Source organism: Phocoena phocoena, chromosome 11 (assembly GCF_963924675.1).
Source record: "Phocoena phocoena chromosome 11, mPhoPho1.1, whole genome shotgun sequence".
In the NCBI taxonomy this organism is placed as follows: Eukaryota; Metazoa; Chordata; class Mammalia; order Artiodactyla; family Phocoenidae; genus Phocoena; species Phocoena phocoena.
In genome coordinates, this window is record NC_089229.1 from 64,048,981 (window position 1) to 64,068,526 (window position 19,546).

Sequence of the window (19,546 nt, forward strand, 5' to 3'; positions counted from 1 at the left end):
GACAGCCTTCATCCCTTCTCCCTAGGGTCAGCTCCCTCTCTTCTCTAACCTCCTAAGTTGTCAGGACCTCAGGCTATTTGACAGGGCCTCTGCTAGCCCTTTTGTCTAGGCTTTGTGCAGACACAACTCTGCATAGGTGGTTGCCCTACTGATCTGGAGTTGGATTTCAATCCCCACTTGCCTTGTCAGCAAGGCATAACTCACAGCTGTACTCAGTGGCCCCAGCATTTGAAAACCTGTGTACCACAAAGGACAGAGAACAAAGATCACCATGTCCATCCCTTTGTACCTACTCTACCGTGAGCTTCTGAGGAAGCTCTGTGGAAGCAGTTTCCACGTGGAATCCCCATTGCCAACTCCAGATAATACTCTGGGGAAGTTCCTCTAACATCAAACCTCACCTCCTCCTGCTGCAATCTCGGTCTTCTTTTTCTGGGCTCTGCCTCTGGGCCCGTGGTGATGTTTGATGCTTCTAGGCACTTTCAGGCTCCATCCCCTGACGCAGCATTTGCTACAAATAAGTCTGAAGAGTTTATTGCTGACAGTGGCCAGCAAGACTGCAGCTTCCTTCCCACACCAGGCCTCTCTAGAGGGACTGGGCTCTCAGCTGTGGCTCCAAGGCCCAGCTCTTGCCTGCTCTGGGGCAAGTGGTGTGACTGCTCTGTGGATTAGGGGGTTCCTTTTCATACCTGGGAAGGAGGGAAGGCGAGAGGGCTGAGATGCTTAGTTCTCATTCTCTTTCTGCCCAGAGTCTGGTTCAGCCTGGCACATAGTAGGTTCTTGACATATGTTTATTTTAGTCTTAGATCTCAGTTTCCATTGCATGTGATTGGTGATTCCAATTCCACAAAATGCACTGGAGAGAGGAACAAGGCTGGGACAGGAGCAGTACTCTAGGGCTGCCCCAGGTGGAGGAAGGGGTATGAGAGGCAGGATCCCCAGGGTGGCCTTGGGAAGGGGGGCTGGCCTCGACTTTGCCTCCTTCTCTCCTTTGCTCTTGCCAAACTCTTAACACTTTAGGACCCTGAATCACAGCACGGCCCAAGGGGCCAGTTCAAGTCCTTCCTCCACTCCCACATATTTACAGGCTTTGTAAACATCAGAGGTTAGGCAGGGAAGTTGGGGTTGAAAAGAGATGGGATTGGGGGGGGGAATCCCCAGGAGGGGTGTTGAGAGTTGGATTACTGAGGCCTAAGTGGGGGCAGAGTTCCCCAAGTGGGGGCAGTGGAAACATCCCAGGGCTTCCAAAAGCTGGGACAGAGGAGACTTGGGCCTCCTTTAGGAAGGTGGCGCTGCTGACAAGAGGCTGTGTGGCTTCAAGAAGGCTCAGAGCAATGGGGATAAGGCTGACCCTGACGTATAGCTGGAGTGAGTGGGATGAGGCCCTGAGTTTGTGTCCTTCCTCTCTGCCCCTCTGGCTCGCTGCAGTTTCTAGGCTCCTTTATCTATCACGGGACCCCTGACCTGTGTTTGGATCCGGCCCCTCTCTAACAAGAAGTAGGGGGAGAGGTGCCTGTGGTGGGGCTGGAGACTGGGTACCCTTCTACTTGCTTGCCCTGGCCTTCCAGCCCTCCTGATTCCCACCACTGTCATTTTAAGGATCTGAGCTGTGGTAGCCATCTCCAGCTCAGAATGAGGGCATGGTGCCCGCAGCCTCCCCGGGAATGAATTATTGAAGGGAACGTTGTGCTAGCTGCTTGGGGCGGCTGCCCCTTGGGCTCACCATTGCCTCTTATTCTGCTTCTCACTGCTCCTTCACCAGCTGTGCTGGGGATGAGGTCTGGGCACCTGGGGAGGGAGAGGCCTTAGGAACTGGAGGTATTAGGCAGAGGCTGGAACTGGATAGGGATGGGGAAGCGCTGACTCAGGCCTTGGGGACAAGCCCCCTAGGGAAGAGGGAAGAGGACTGGTGAAGAGTTGTGGCCCCTCATCATGGATCAGGAGGGCAGAGGGGGCTGGCGGCCACCCTGGAGCCAGGTTGGGAAATGAGCCTGGAAGACCCTTGACTGGAGGAGCTGCCCAGCGTTGGAGGTGTGAACTCCTGCATGCCTCTGGAGTAACACAGAGCCGAAAGGAGTCTGGATCCTTCTTTGAGTCAGCACTAGGTCATTCAGGGGAGCTCTGTGTAGAGCCCTCTGTCCCTCCCTGGGAAATAAAGCCCTGCCAAGAATGCACGAGAACCACAGAGCTGCTGGAAGCGGGTGTCAGCAGATGGGAAGGGTGAGGGGTGGGTATAGTTAAGTGTCAGGGTCCTAGGTAAGCCATTGGTGGAAAGAATGCAGGATTCGGAGTCCAAAAACCGTCAGGCAAGGCCTAATTCTATCACTCACTAGTTCAGGCAAGTCACTTAAAAACAGTTTTCTTACCTTTAAAAAGGGGAAAGGGGCTTCCCTGGTGGCGCAGTGGTTGAGAGTCCGCCTGCCAATGCAGGGGACGCAGGTTCGTGCCCCGGTCCGGGTTCGTGCCCCGGTCCCACGTGCCGTGGAGCGGCTGGGCCCGTGAGCCATGGCCGCTGAGCCTGCGCGTCCGGAGCCTGTGCTCCGCAACGGGAGAGGCCACAATAGTGAGAGGCCCGCGTACCGCAAAAAAAAAAAGGGGGGGAAAGAACAGTGCTTGCTCAAGAGGTTCTGTGAGAATTCAACAGGAATATTTGTGTTTCATAAAACGTAAATTCCTATGTAAAAGTTAGTTTGTTATTATAAACAAGGAAGCAGCACACAGTGGAGAGAACCTGTCCGGAGTCTGTGCCCTGTGGCTAACCCATAGTCCTTCCACTTCTGCAGTTAAATGACTTTTCAAAGGCCACAATCAGTGGCTGCATCTGGTTTCAGACCCAGATCTTCAGATTCTCTCTCCTGGGTTCTTTCCATTCTACCGTGTGGGCCGGATACTCTGGTCCACCCTGACCTTTCACCCCATGCTCAGCACAGGGGACTTCCCCTGAAAAGTCCTCCACACCCGGATGCCAGAGCGATTAGTACTTCATTCCTCTGTCTTATGCTTGGCCACACCCCTGTCTCCTTCAGGAATAACACAGCAAGTACATTTCTTGACTTTCCCCTGAAGCAGCATAAATGATATTATTGAGTATTTGGAATGTAGTTTAAAAATAACTTTTTATTATTACAGAAGCAGTGGTTATGTATTGGAGAAAATTAGAAAATACAGACAAGCAACAAGACAAAACAAATCAAAACATATTAGTATTCTCACCACCCAGACATTACCGCCATTACCGCTTTTGGTGTAATTCTTCTGGATATCTTTTTTCTTAAAAAAATTTTTTTTAAAAATTGAGATATAACTCAATTGTATAAAGTGCACATGTGTTAAATGTACAATTCCGTAATTTGGGGGCACATATATCTATATGTCGATATCTGTGTAATCACATCCAAATTAAGGTCTATGACAACCCTCACTCAGAAGTTTTCCTTATGCCCCTTCACGGTCAGTATCCAGCCTCTTGTAGTGATGGCTGTTGAGGCTCTTATCACCGTAGATTACATTTGCCCGTTTTTGAACCTCATATAAAAGGATCGTACAGTGTGTACTCTCTTGTATCTGGCAGCTTTCCCACAATATTACATTTTTAAGATGCATCTTTGTGGCATTTATCAGCATTTTGCTCTTTTATTAAAAAAAATTGCTGTGTGGTATTCCATTGTTAGAATATACCATAATTTGTTTATCCATTCTCCTGTTGATGAACACTTACGATGTTTCCAATTTTGTCTATAATGAATAAAATTACTATGAACATTCTTGAACATGTGTCTTTTGGTAGACATATGAACACTTTTCTCTTGGATATATATACCAAGAGATGGAATTGCTGAGTTATTGGGTAGTCTGTATCATTTTTTTTAATGCACACCCACACATACACACAAATGAATGCTCTTTTTTTTTTTTTTTTTTTTTTTTTTTTGCGGTACGCGGGCCTCACTGTTGTGGCCTCTCCCGTTGTGGAGCACAGGCTCCGGATGCGCCGGCTCAGCGGCCATGGCTCATGCGCCCAGCCGCTCCGCGGCATGTGGGATCCTCTAGGACTGGGGCACGAACCCGCGTCCCCTGCATCGGCAGGCGGACTCTCAACCACTGCGCCACCAGGGAAGCCCAATGCGCTTTTTAAAAAATATTAATTAATTAATTAATTTTTGGCTGCATTGGGTCTTCGTTGCTGCACGCGGGCTTTCTCTAGTTGCGGTCAGGGGGGGCTGCTTTTTGTTGCATTGCGGTGGCTTCTCTTGTTGTGGAGCACGGGCTCTAGGCGCGCGGGCTTCAGTAGTTGTGGCTCGTGGGGTCTAGAGCACAGGCTCAGTAGTTGTGGCGCATGGGCTTAGTTGCTCTGTGGCATGTGGGATCTTCCCGGACCAGGGCTACGAACCCGTGTCCCCTGTATTGGCAGGCGGATTCTTAACCACTGCTCCACCAGGGAAGCCCCCTCATTAATTTTCTTTTTTTCTCATTCCAGTCAATGTTCAAATCTCCCCAGCTGGACCCAAAATGTCTTCTACAGCTGATGTGCTCTAATCAGTATCCAATCAAGGATCACACATTGCATCTGGTATTGCATCCTGTGAGACCTCACCTTAGGTTCTTGCTGGCTGGTGGCTGGATACATCAGTTCCTTGTCACGTGGACCTCTACATAGGGCTACACACAACATGGCAGCTTCTGAGAGAGAGAGAGAGAGAGAGAGAGAATAGAAGCCGCATTTTCTTTTGTAACCTAATTTTGGGAGTGACTTTTCATCATTCTTGCTGCATTTTATTCCTTAAAAGCAAGTGACTAGATCCAGCTCACACTCAGAGGGTGGGGATTACACAAGGACTTGAATACCAGAAAGTAGGGATCACTGGGAGCCGTTTCAGAGCTGCCTACCAATATGTTATAGATGGGAAGGTATATAGTAATTTAAAGGGCACTTTCACATATATATACGAAGGCAAATACTTCTACCTCCATTTTATGGATGAGAAAACAGCCTCAGAGAGAGCTTCCTTTTTCATCCTATCTAAAGTATGTCCCTCCAGTTACCTTTGATTACTTGTTAATTTCCTACAACACACTTAAAAAAACAGACTATTTTTAGAGCAGTTTTAAGTTCACAGCAAAACTGAGTGGAAGGTAGATTTCCCATATACATGCTGGCTCTACCCATGCACAGCCTCCCCCAGTAACATCCCCCACCAGAGTAGTACATTTGTTACAATCAATAGAGTCTGATTTTGACACATCATTGTTCCTGGAAGTCCATAGCTTACATTAGGGTTCACTCTGAGTGTTGTACATTCTACGTACAACAATTGAACTCATTCTATGTACAACAATTCTATGGGTTTTGACAAATGTGTAATGGCATATACCCACCATTACAGCATCCTGCTAGAATAGTTTCACTGCCCTTAAAACCCTCTGTGCTCTGCCTATTCATTCTTCTCTCCCCTGCAGCCCTTGGCAACCACTGATCTTTTTACTGTCTCCATAGTTTTTTTTCCCAGAATGTCTTATGGTATATTCATACAATATGTAGCTAGATTCTGCAGTACACTTTCCATGATATATAATTTTCTTATTCATTTGCCTGTTTGTTTATTATCTGCCTCCCTGGACTCGAATGCAAGTTGCATGAGGGCAGGAACCTTGTCTGTCTTTTTTACTTACCATTGTATCCCAGTACCTAGAATTGTGCCTGCTACCTAGTAGGCATTAATGAATATTTGCTGAATATGTTTTGAGGTTTGTCCGTGTCACATTCTGATTGGAATCCAGGTCCCGCTGACTTCGCAGCTGGATCTGTTCATTACACCATACTGGGAAGGAAAAAAGATGATGGGACAGGGAAGGGGAAGGGCAGGAGGAGTGAAGGCAAGAAAGGAAGAGGGTAGGGGGCAAATAGCTTTTCTTCAAACACACTTAGTTGAGGGGGCAGCTCTGGAAGGCTATCATTTCCCCTGAGAGCCCTGCCCCAGCAAGGATCCTTGTTCCGGTTCTTCTCGACATGGTTGACAGAGGCTTACGTTTGTTTTTTGCTTGGATGTTTGTATTTTACTTTTATTTACATTTCTAGAACTGTTTAAAATACAGAAAAACACAAAGGATAAAACAATAAATACCTATATCCCTATCATCCAGAATTAAAACTTTTTTTTGAATTTTATTTTATTTATTTTTTATGCAGCAGGTTCTTATTAGTTATCTATTTTATACATATTAGTGTATACATGTCAATGCCAATCACCCAGTTCATCCCACCACCACCACCCCTCCCCTCCCCCTGCCACTTTCTCCCCTTGGTGTCCATACATTTGTTCTCTACATCTGTGTCTCTATTTCTGCCCAGCAAACCTGTTCATCTGTACCATTTTTCTAGTTTCCACATATATGCATTAATATACTATATTTGTTTTTCTCTTTCTGACTTACTTCACTCTGTATGACAGTCTCTAGATCCATCCACGCCTCTACAAATGACCCAATTTTGTTCCTTTTTATGGCTGAGTAATATTCCATTGTATAAATGTACCACATCTTCCTTATCCATTCATCTGTCGATGGGCATTTAAGTTGCTTCCATGACCTGGCTATTGTAAATAGTGCTGCAGTGAACATTGGGGTGCATGTGTCTTTTTGAATTATGGTTTTCTCTGGGTATATGCCCAGTAGTGGGATTGCTGGGTCATATGGTAATTCCAGTTTTAGTTTTTTAAGGAACCTCCGTACTGTTCTCCATAGTGGCTGTATCAATGTACATTCCCACCAGCAGTGCAGGAGGGCTCCCTTTTCTCCACACCCTCTCCAGCGTTGGTTGTTTGTAGATTTTCTGATGATGCCCATTCTAACTGGTGTGAGGTGATACCTCATTGTAGTTTTGATTTGCATTTCTCTAATAATTAGTGATGTCGAACAGCTTTTCATGTGTCACGTTTGTTTTAAGCAAACAAAACACTTTACCTAATATTAGGGAAGAACAAAAAGAAAACAAACATTGAAAATGCATGAACTGTAAAACACTCCAGGAGAGACTGAAGTAGAAAGTTTCCATTCTCACTACAGCTGGCTTTTTCTTTGGACTCTCAGGCTTGGGCCCTTTGTGGATCTTGCTCCCCAGATAACTGCTACCCAATTTCAGAGGGTTTTTTTTTGTGTGTGTTTTTTTTTAATGATTTTGCAATCCCCTCTTATGCCTTCCGGGTTTCCCTGCCTCCCAGCTCCCAGCCTATTTGCATTGGTGGGGGTGAGGACACAGTAGGATGCCCTAAGCATGAAAAAGATTATGATGATCGCTGTGCAGTGAAAGACACTTCAATCCAGAAACAATTCAACTGCAAAAAAATTTAAGAAGTTTAACAAAATTCTGAACATTTCCATGACAAATTTTATGTTTAGGGGAAAAAATGTCAAATATCAAATAAATAAATATTTTTCAGTGCCCTGTTTTGCTGGCACCTAGCACTCAGCATGCCTGTTGAGTAAACAATCACTGTTAACCTCAGGGGGGAAATGTGAAACTTAGGGGAATCACGGTATATTGCCACTTTCCTCATTTGGAGTATTTTCCTGAATTGGCATTTCCCTAAATGTTTATCTTGAAAAATCTTAAACCTTTCTGTAGGTTTAAAATTGCAAGAACAGGGCTTCCCTGGTGGTGCAGTGGTTGAGGGTCTGCCTGCCAATGCAGGGGACACGGGTTCAAGCCCTGGTCTGGGAAGATCCCACATGCCACGGAGCAACTAGGCCCGTGAGCCACAACTACTGAGCCTGCGCGTCTGGAGCCTGTGCTCCGCAGCGAGAGAGGCCGTGACAGTGAGAGGCCTGCGCACCGCGATGAAGAGTGGCCCCCGCTCACCGCAACTAGAGAAAGCCCACGCACAGAAACGAAGACCCAACACAGCCAAAAATAAAAATTAATTAAAACAAAAACAGTTAAAAAAAATTGCAAGAATAATATGACTGTATATACCTTTCACCTAGATTCAGTGGTTGTTACAGTTTTCCCACATTTGTTATGTAGCATGTGTTTTTGCTGAACCATTTGAGTTAGTTTCAGACAGCAACTTCATTCCTAAATAATTCATCACGTATTTACCAAGAACAGAGACATTTCTACATAACCGCACAACGTTGTCACACTCAGGAAATCTAACATTGTTACAATATTATCTAATATATAGTCTGTTGAAAATCTCCCTAATTGTCCCAACAATGTCCTCATGACTAAAACAAACAGTCAGACTTCCCTGGTGGCACAGTGGTTAAGAATCCGCCTGCCACTGCAGGGAACACAGGTTTGATCCCTGATCCAGGAAGATCCCACATGCTGCGGAGCAACTAAGCCCGTGCGCCACGACTACTGAGCCTGTGCTCTAGAGCCGGCGAGCCACAACTACTGAGCCCGCGTGCCACAGCTACTGAAGCCAGCGTGCCTAGAGCCTCTACTCCGCAACAAGAGAAGCCACCGCGATAGGAAGCCTGTGCACCGCAACGAACAGTGGCCCCCTCTCAATGCAACTAGAGAAAGTCCGCTTGCAGCGACAAAGACCCAACGCAGCCAAAAATAAAATAAAGAAAGAAAATTTTAAAAACAAACAAGCAAACAAAAAAACTCAAAACCCCTGGGATCCAATCAAGCATCGTGCATTACATTTAGTTATGTCTCTCTAGTTTCCTTAAAACTGTAACATTTTCTCAGGTGCACTTTTGTTTTCTGGCATAACATTGATACTTTTGAATAGTACAGGTCAATTGTTTTAGAAGTATACCTCAATTTGTCTCCTTGGGATCAGGTTCAGTTTAAACATTTTTGGTAGGAATACGACAGGTGACATAGTGTCCTTAGTGCATCCCGTGGGGGACGAGTGATGTCAGTTTGTCCCATTTTTGGTGGTCACCTGGTTAAGGTGGTGTTCGTGGCATTTTTCTTAATCAAGGAGGATGTTACCTTAGAGAGGAGGAGAGGAATGAGGAGAGCTGGAGGGAAGAGTGAGGAGACGAAAGAGAAGAGGCCCAGAAAGGAAGGGCCATGATTGGTCATCATTTTTCCTGGGGCCAAGACTGGGCAGAGACTAGGTGCTTCCTGCTCTCTGCTGCGGAGCCTTGGAGCCAGCCTGAGCCAAGCCAGCAGTGACTGAAGTGACTTTCTCCCGTCCCTTCCCTTAAGCCCAAGTCCGGAACTAAGGGCTGAGATTCACCTGGGTCAAAACCAAGTTAAAAGAGAATCCCTGTCTTGAGTGTCTGCCCCCCACATGTGTATGACGGTGCTGGCAATGAGCAGAGCAATAACTGATTCCTGGGAGTTGGTTCTCCGTCCTGAGCTTTCTCTGGGATCGTTTCTTTTGATCTTGATCTGATCTGAAGGATCAAGCACAATACAGAAGGGGAAATGCCGTATGATAAACACCACCTTTTTTTTTTTTATTGATGACAATATCTATAAGTCAATGACAACCACCTCTACCCCACATCCTTCTGTTCAGGGTTGATAGAAGAATTTGAATGAATTTGTATATATCTATGTACATATATTTACAGCCCGAAAATGGGAGCCCCCGGAGGCTTATGAGATGAGGATGTTTGATATTTATTAAGCATTGTTCCTTTTAGTCCGTCTTACCTCTTATACACATATATTGTATTGGCCAAAAAGTTCATTCGGAGTTTTCCATATGATGTTACGGAAAAACCCGAATGAGATTTTTGACCAACCTAATATAAAGCTGACTTCCTGGACCGTTTTTGGCAAGAGCAAAGGCAACTTTTTCCATAGTAACTACTTAGCCAGGGATTTGGGGAAAAAATGGGAGAATGGCCTATGACTCCCTCCTTACTACTCTAGATTATTTTAAAGAAAAGTGTGGGCATAATGATATTCTACCACGAAAAATTTCAGTAGTATTTGTCAAAAAGAACATTTTCTTATTTTATAACACCAAAATAACATTATCTTCCCCAAACAACTAAAACTATTCCATGTAATACGCAGTATATCAAGCCTCCTCATTTGTAAGAAAGGTTGATTTTGAAGAGCTTGGGTTGAGGAGGGACTTGAAAAGCCCTCAAGAAGGAAGTGGGATTCTGGGACTTTCCTGGCGGTCCAGTGGTTAGGACTCTGCACTTTCACTGCCGTGGGCCTGGGTTCAATACCTGGTCGGGGAACTAAGATCCCACAAGTCATGTAGTGCGACCCACTGCCCCCCCACCCCCCGAAAAAAAAATAAGGAAGTGGGATTCTGAAAAAGGACTGGAATTATACCTAACAGCTATCTCATTATGGCAGGCCAACTCCAAGCTGACCCCAAATGATCTCCGTCTTCTGGTATTCATGCCCTTGGGTAATCCACCCCTCTGGCATATGGGCTGACCTAATGACTTGCTTCTAGTTCATAGAACACAGCATAAGTAATGAGATGGCACTTCTGTGATTAGGCTACTGGAGCCTGTGACTTGCATCTTGCTAGCAGACTCTCTCCCTCAGGCTTTGATGAAGTAAGCTGCCATGTTGGAGAGATCCATGTGGTAAGGAGCTGAGACCTTCAGTCCAACAACCTGCAGGAACTGAGTTCTGTCAATAAGCACCTGAACTTGGAATTAGAGTCTTCTTCATTCAAGCCCAGATGAGACTGCAGCCCTGGCTGACACCTTGCTTGCAGCTCAGCGGCACACAGCTAAGCCACGCCCAGAGTTCTGATCTACAGAAACTATGAAATAGTAAACATGTGCTGTTTAAGATGTTAAACGTGTAGTAGTTTGTTTTGCAGCAATAGATAACTAATACACTTATTTAGTAAAACAGCCTTGCATATGAAATTCATTATCATCCCTTTCTACCAAGGAGGAAACTAAGTCTGAGAGAGGCTTGATCAATTGTCCAGTGTACCTGTCATCTTCTTGGTTGCAAAAGCAGAAACAGACTCCAACTACTGCGAACAGAAGAGACATTTATTGGGAGGGTAGGGAATTACTTGCTCATAGAATTGATGGAAAGGCCAGAGTACCAGGCTTAAAAAACAGGCAGGAACAAAGGGAAATTAGGCAGTAGGAGCCATGGAAGAGTCTGGTTCGGGGGGTCCTGCCACTGTCACTGGCTGCACTGCCACTGACAGAAGAATGAATTCTCGAGTGCTCTCGCGTCTTCACATCACCAGCTCCAGACTCACAGCCCTTGGTGGGAGTGCCAGATCATCTGAGCTTGGGTCAGCTTTGCACATGTTGGTGGCGGGATAAGCACACAGTGGATGTTCAAAGATAGTGTGTTCAACTCATAAACAAAAGATGAATCTGGCAATAGATGGAGGGCTCCTCATGTCTCTGAGTCTCAGAAACTGACGTGGCCCTTTGCCTTAATGCAATGCCATTCCCAGCCCTTCCCAGAATTTTTAAATTTCCCGTACTGGCCCCTGCCCCGCCCCCACCTTGGCTTGTAGATTGTAAAGTGACAAGCTGGGGAGATTAACTATGGGCTGCAGTATCAGGAACATGACACCAGAGGGCACAAGAGACTCAGAAATCTAAGGGAGACTGAGGGTATTGGGGCAGCAGAACCGGGTGGTAGAGAAGACTGAGAAGTCTGGCTTGATGGGGGCTCTGGTAGGTTGGGCTCTGGGAACTCTGAGAATGACTAGCAGTGGTGTGGGCACCAACAGGTTTCTCTTGTCTTCATGGCCCTGGCTGCATCCTCTCCCCACTGTTGGAGCTTTGGGCTCTCCTAGTCTTTGCTCTGAGATCTTGGGAGGGCTTTGGACTCTTTTTTTATGGCATCAATTGTCCAACTGTAAACACTTCCCCCCCCACCACCATCAACTCCAGCTTAGCATTGGAGTAGAGTGCAGGGGTGGGGTGAGGGATGTGCCTATGGCCCTGAAAATGGGGCAGGGGTAGGGATGGGCAGTAGCTTCCCCAACCCAGAGCTGGCTATGGCAGTAGGACAGGAGAAGGTGGGGTTTGTCTTCTCTGGATGGTAACTTCCAGGCACGGTGCCTGGCATGTAGTAGCTGCTCAATACATATTTGTCAGTTTTGGATTATTATTTGTTGCAGATAAACCACGGAGAAGGAACCAAGGCAGGTCATTAGGGTACTCCAACTCCAAAACATTTTCTGAGTCCTTCCACTTCTCAGTTGCCCACTATTACCATCCTCGTCTAAGGCACGGATCTTTTCCACCTGAACCACTATAATAACGTCCTAAGTGGTTTCCCTTGCATCTCTTGATCCCTTGATTTATTCTCCATCCAGCAGCCAAGCAGCCAACATGATCTCTTAAAAGCATAAATCAGATCATGCTGCTTCCAAGCATAACATCTTCCAAAGGTGCTCATTACACTTTGAATGAAATCCAAACTCCTCATCCTGGCTTACGAGCTTCTACACCAGCTAGGGCATAGCTCCCTCCGTGACGTCATCTTTAGGCTCTTCCTCCAACACACTGGGCTTCAGCCTCCCTGACCTGCTTTCTGTTTCTTGAACACAGTAAGCTTGCTTTTGCCTTAGGACTTTTGCATTAGTTGTCCCCTCTGCCTGGATGCTCTTTACTCATATATTTTGCATGGCTGATTCCTTGTCATTCAGGTCTCTATGTAAACATCACTTCCTCAGAGAGGAAGTTGCTTCCTATCTGTCCCCTTTTCTAATTGTCATCATCGCACCTATCACCATCAACTATCTTCTCATGTATTCATTTGTTTTTTGTCTCCTCCCACTAGAAGGAAAGCTCCATGAGAATAGGGATCCAGTCTGCTGCGACTGTATCCCCAGCACCTACGAATAGAACAGTACCTGGCCTTAGTAGGCACTTGCTAAATATTTGTGGAAAGAAAGAAAGAATGAATGAATGATGGGGAGCTAAGGGGCTTCCTTGGTGGCGCAGTAGTTAAGAATCCACCTCCCAGTGCAGGGGACACGGGTTCGAGCCCTGGTCTGGGAAGATCCCACATGATGCGGAGCAACTAAACCCCTGTGCCACAACTACTGAGCCTGCTCTCTAGAGCCCTTGAGCCACAACTACTGAGCCCACACGCCCCAACTACTGAATCCTGTGTGCCTAGAGCCCACGCACTGCAACGAAGAGTAGCCCCCGCTCGCTGAAACTAGAGAAAGCCCGTGTGCAACAACGAAGACCCAGTGCAGCCAAAAATAAAATAAATTAAAAAAAACTAAAATGGTTAATTAAAAAAAAAACGATGGGAAGCTAAGGAATGAGGAAGTTTGTATCCATCTGGAGTTTAGAGTCAATCATTTCATTCCCATGGCTGGTAGTGGTTCTGGGACCCGTGGTGGCCAAGGCCTCCTCCAACCTGGGACCTAGAGGAAGCCAGGAGTCTCTGGGGTAGTGGTGATGTAGTGGACAGGGGATATACAAATGTGGGTTGTCTTTACATATTTTTCTTACTTTCCAAAAACGAAATGCACAGAAATCTGATCTTTAAGACAGAAAAGTCAGGGAATGATTATTTGCACCGTAAAAGGAATATTTACCTTGTAAAAGGGAGTAAGCAAAGGGTTGCTTAGCTGTTTCCCGAACGACCCAGGGAAGGCTCAGGGGACTCAAGCCCATCCATTAATTATGTTCCAGGATGTTTCAAGCATTGTCCAGATACACTTATGGGTATATAGAACTTGCACTTACATATAATGCATTCTTCTCCTAGGAATTTCCTCTTTCTGAAAAATGAGAGGTTGATAATACCTGTGACTGTGACTGTGGTCTGTATGAGAAAAACCACAGTCATTGAGATCAAGCTAGACTTGGAGCAATAGAAACAGCTCATGCCAGCTGCCTCCCTCGCTCTCTTTTTTTCTTCTCTTTGTCAGGGTTAAAACCTTCCAGCTGATCCCTGACCTGCTGTTTATTGTCCAGCCCGGGATAGGAGGTCCTTTCTGAATACTTCACTTATTGTAGTGGTTCTCAAACCAGGTTCAGCAGGGCTGGTGTTCCCCCAGCTGGATCAAGGTGTTCTGCCATGAAAATTGAGTAATAGCCATCTTATTGTGGTTCAAAGAAAAAAAAAATAAAATAAAATTTTCTCAATTTTAAAGTTTTTCCAATATTTTTTTCTAAAACGTTGGTGCCTGTGATTCTAGAGTCTGTTAGATCTGGCATAGTACAACACGATTTTTTTTTTTTTTTTTTTTGCAGTACGCGGGTCTCTCACTGCTGTGGCCTCTCCCGTTGCGGAGCACAGGCTCCCGACGCGCAGGCTCAGCGGCCATGGCTCACGGGCCCAGCCGCTCCGCGGCATGTGGGATCCTCCCGGACCGGGGCATGAACCCGTGTCCCCTGCATCGGCAGGCGGACTCTCAACCACTGCGCCACCAGGGAAGCCCCCAACACTATGTTTTTTAATATATTAATATTTCACCATGTTCTGCTAAGAGTACCATTTCTTCTAGGGGCTCAGGGTAAGTGTGAGAACCACCGTCTCCGAGATTCCATGTTTCCTACCAAGCTGCTCACCCACAAGCTCTTTTAAACAGCCTTGGTGTATTTCAGAGGGACGTGATCTGGCTGAAAAATGTACCACACGTGCAATCTTCTCTCACGAAGGTGCTGGTGGAAGGCCCATACTCTAACCCATGGTCTAACCTGGAGTCCCTGGCCCTCTACAGTTGGTCACTAGAGGCAGGTCTCACTCTTTTTGGGTCAGAAGCTACAGATCAAGGGCCCACTGTCCCCATCCTTCAATGCACTCCCCACAGCCAAAGGGGAGAAGAATGTTGCCACCTGTCAGCAGAAGAATGTCTGCTTCTGAGGGAACATCAGGGAAGGAGAGGCACAACTCACATCTGTGATACATACAGGCAGAACCATAGTGAAGCTGAGTGGAAAGAGAAACAAATTGGGTTTCTGATCCACCTTCCATCACCAATCCGCTGCGTGATCGTGGCCAAGTCAATTCCCATCTCAGGGGCTTGGTTTTCCATAGTCAGTAGAGCTCAGTGGTGACACACACAGACTCTGAAGCCAGAGAGCATGTGTTCAGAATCTGGACCTACCACTTTCTGACGTTGGAATTATTGACCCTCTCTGTGTCTCATTTTTCATGGGAAAAGTGAGGTACATCCTCACTCCAAGGTGAGGACAATAATAATAGCATCATGAAGTTATGAGGATTAAATGAATTATTTTATGTCAAGGGCTTAAATGACTACTCAGCACCAAGTAAATGATATATAAGTGCTTGCTTTTTAAAAATTAATTAATTAATTTCTGGCTGCATTGTCTTTGTTGCTGTGTGCGGGCTTTCTCTAGTTGCGGCGAGTGAGGGCTACTCTTCGTTGAGGTGTGCGGGCTTCTCATTGCGGTGGCTTCTCTTGTTGCAGAGCACGGGCTCTAGGCTTCAGTAATTGTGGCCCTCGGGCTCAGTAGTTGTGGAACGCGGGCTCTAGAGCACAGGCTCAGTTGTGGCATACTGCGCGGCATGTGGGATCTTCCTGGACCAGGGCTCGAACCCGTGTGCCCTGCATTGGCAGGCAGATTCTTAACCACTGCGCCACCAGGGAAGTCCCAGTGCTTGCTATTTTGATTACTAAAAGTATAGCAGCTGAATTAGATAATCTTTATGACTGCTTCCTACTCTAATATTCTATAGATTAAAATTTTAATAATTGAATATTCCCCATGTGCCTAGCAGTAGGTCATGTTTCCTATCTGTAAAATAAAGGGCTGGAATCATTTTTAAGGCCCCAATAGTGCTAGAAACAGACCCTCAGTGTAAGGTGCTGATGGTGGGGATCAAAGAAAGGTGCTGATGGCAGCCCTGCCCTCCAGGAACCAGAAATGGAATTCAGGAAGCCAGACTAACACACCAGCCATACACTAGGGTAGAGGAGGCCAGTGTGACTTAAAGCACCCAGAGATGGATCCCTAGCATATTTCTTCGGCTTACTTGGTTGGTGTCCAAATTTTTTTTTTATTCCAAAATAAAATGAAGGACAAAGCCTTCCATTCCAGAATATAAAATTTCATAACACACCCGTTTCATTTCCTCAATTATCTTTTGTATTTTCCCCTTACAGCCCATAAACATATTATTCTAAGAGATAAATGGTACATAATGGTTTCAGACTGGAAAGGAAATTTTGCCTGGCTACTTGAAGGGAGAAGTCAGGCAAAAAGGCCCCAAAGTTCAAATTACAAGCCACGCCTGCACAACTGAGACTCATACATGGCAGAATAAACTATCCATTTTTCATTTTCATTTCCCATTTTCAAACATTTTAACCAACATTTTTCTAGCTCATCCTGAAAATCCTGTAAGAAAGACAAGACATAGTTTTATCCCTATTTTATAGATGAGGCTCCAAGAGAGTGAGTGATGATTTAGCCAAGGTGGATAGTTTGCAATCATGTATGCCTGATAAGGGATTGAAATGGATTTTCTTAATTCTTCCCCTCTCTTCCCTGCCTCAAGCTCTGGCCTGGGCTTAGGAATCCCAGTAGGGGCTTGGCGTGGACCAGAGTTGGGCCTTGAAGGACTAGAATACCGGCAAGGCTGGGTTTGAGGGAGCAGCTTCAGCTATCTAGGCTGTGGGACCTTGGGTGGGGAAGGGGCTGCCAAAGGAAGGAGGAGCTACAGGTCTGGATGAGGCAAGCACGCCTCCAAGGGAAGCCAGATAAGCTGCCCTCTTCCCAGCTCTGAAGGACTGGCATCCCCTCTAAAGTCAGAATCACTTGCATCCTGGTTGAGTTTATTAACCTTCTCCTTCTTTCTGGCTACACCATCTTTCTAACCCTCAAAGGGTTAAAGCAGCTTCCACGAGATTTTCCCATCACCCAGGTAACTGGGGCCGCAGCTCCATGCTTGAAAACGTGGGAAGTAAAAGCCCCAAACAATTTCTCAGTACCCTAGCAATGCACCCTCTCTCCACCCTCCACACTCCGCAGGGAAGCACAACCCTTTGGGTAAAAGGTGCGGGGGGGGGTGGGGGGGGGTAGGAGACAGGGAGGGACTCTACACGTGGGCAGGTGCTGGAGGAGCTCCCCAGAGAGAGAGGGGCCGGTGGGCAGCGTGGAGAGTGCCCCTTCCCTCAGGCCCCCTTCTGGGCTCAGGGTGTATAGGAGGTTTGCTTGGGGCCAGCGCCCCGGAGGGTTGGGGGAGGAGGGAAAAAGCGGTGTGTGGGGAAGCAGGCCGCACACACCTGGCGCCTTGTGGAATGAAATCTTAATTAATTATTAAACTGAGTTCCCTCGTGGGTGGGGGGCGGGAGCAGGGCCGTGGCAGGCGGGGCAGGAATGGCAGGGTGGGGGCTGGGGGAGGGAGGAGGGGAGATGGGGGTGAGGAGTGGGTGCTGGGCACCGGTTCAGCTTAGGGGACCCCGCCAGGAAGGAAGCCGACCCTCGGTGTGCTGGGTGGGAGGGGGGTGGTAATCGCTGCTAGAGGGTGGGTTTGCCCGGCGCCTTTGGGGACCCCTGGGGTGAGGGTGGGAAGAGAATGCTGGAGAACGCAGCCCGGGGGTGGAGGGAAGGGGGAGCGGTCTGGACGGCCCGCTCCTTCCCGGGGTCTTGATCCCAGAACAGTAGCCGCTTGTTTTCCCAAGACTGGGGGAGGGAGCGGCCGGAGGAGAGGAGGGGGCGCGCGGAGGGAGGGGTTCCATTCTTCGGTCTCCCCCACCCCTACCCCGTTCCTTCGAAGGGGAGCCGGCCACCCTGCCCGGCGTCCGGGGAGGGGAGGGGGTGTCCAGACAAAAGGAGCTTGTGCCTTTAAGGCGGGGAGTCCGGGAGCCGGCGGGGAGGGGACTTCTGGATCCGGGGTAGAGGGCGGCTGCGCTGGACAACAAGGGAGGGGGCGAGGGCCGGGCGGACTGCGGACGGCGGGAGGGGCGGCCGGGACGCGCGGGCACGGAGCAGGACCGCGGGACGGCCGGCCGGCCGGCCGGAGCCCGCGGCTGCGGCGGGGCGGAGGCCCCGGGGAGGCGCCGACCCCAGCCGGCAGGTGAGACCGCGCGGAGGAGCGTCTGGGGAGGCGGCGGCGCCCGGCGCTCGGCGCTCGGGTCTCCGTGCGGCTGGCAGACTCCCGCGCGGCTCCCGGGAGTTTTGTGGTCCGGGCGGGGAAGCCGGCGCGGGGGGAGCCCGAGGCCGTCGAGGCTGGCGGGGGGAAGTCCGGGAGGAGATGGGGGATCGAGGAGTCCTGGGTCCGGGGCTCAAGGCTCCCACCCTCACGCCCTGCCCTGTGCTTCCCTTCCTCCACCCGGGGCGAGTTCCCGGCTTGCTGGGAAGAGGGGGAGAGGCATGTACTGGGGGAGGGGCTGTCCTGAGGTTTTTGCAGCCGGGCTGTGGGTGAGCCTCCGAGTTTGAGGTAGAGTGTGATTGTGTTTCGGGGAAGGGGAGGCAGCCTGGGCGGAGGGAGGGATGCCCTCTGTCTGCAGGAGTCCCCCTCCCCTCACCCCAGACCTTGGGAATGAAAAGGCTGGTGTCCAGGCCCGCTGCAGGGTGGGCAGGGTGGGCAGACTTTATTCAGAACAGGCTCTGGGGCCTGACTGAAAAGCTAGAGGTGGAATCAGGCTGTGGACTCTTTTCCTATACCCTCTGCTTACCGGAGTACCCCTGTGACTGGAGGGCCCTGGTGGGGTTTGTATGGTTGGGGTGGAGGTGGGACCTCAGTGCAGTCTTTAGGGAGACCAAGGGCTGGGGAAAGGAGGAGAAGGGTTGATGGACCTCCAGATACAGGCCCTGGGGAGGTTTCTCTACATCTGGACAGGCCTGGAATTGAGGCCCACGTCCCAGCCTGGTGGGCAGTGCTGGCACTGAAGTGCCCTGCCTGGGCAGTGCCTTCTTCCATGAACTTTCTGAAGTCCTTTTAAATCCCCTGGAGCCTCCTTTTGCCACCTTTTGGGAATAGGAGGTGACTAGGAAGAGAGTTTGGGCAAAGCAGCTTGCAGAGCCATCCTTGGGGCTGGGCCCTGGCCTGCTTCAGACTCTGGGTCTCAGGCTGGAGGATCCAGGTTCAGGAGGGACCTGGGGTCTGAGAGACACTGGGCCTCGGTCTGCCAGGCTGAATGGACATGGCTCCATCCTTGGGAGCCGGTGGTGCCTGGAGTAGCAGATCTGTGAGAGAGAGCAAAGAAACCAGGACCCGGGGAAGGAGGGGGTCGGAGGCACAAGCTCAGGAGCCTATCTCTGGGGAGGAAGGAGGTGGTCTGTGGTTCATAGTGATGGGTTCCTGGACAAGGAGGGTTGGGGCCCCATATAGGGAAGTTTTGTGGCTTTGAACAGTGCCCTGCCCTGTTCCCTGCCGTACCAGCCTGGCGTGGGGTGCCAGGAGTAAGTTCTCCAAGATGGGCAGTGCCTGGAATGGAGCCCAGGGTGGGATGGTTGCAGTTGGTTGGACAATTACAGATGTCTGAAGCTATCCACTTGTGGGGTCAGAGTGTTCTTGGGAGGGTCATGCATTCCCCTGGACAGTGTACGCGCCTTCCTCTGTGGGTACGAGCCACGTGCTAGGCTGTGCTTCCAGGGGGCTGGGAGCATGGCCAGAAACAGGTCCTTTGGGAACAGAGGTCTGGCCAGTGGGGTGGGGGCGTGGTGAGGACAGGTCAGGGGACTG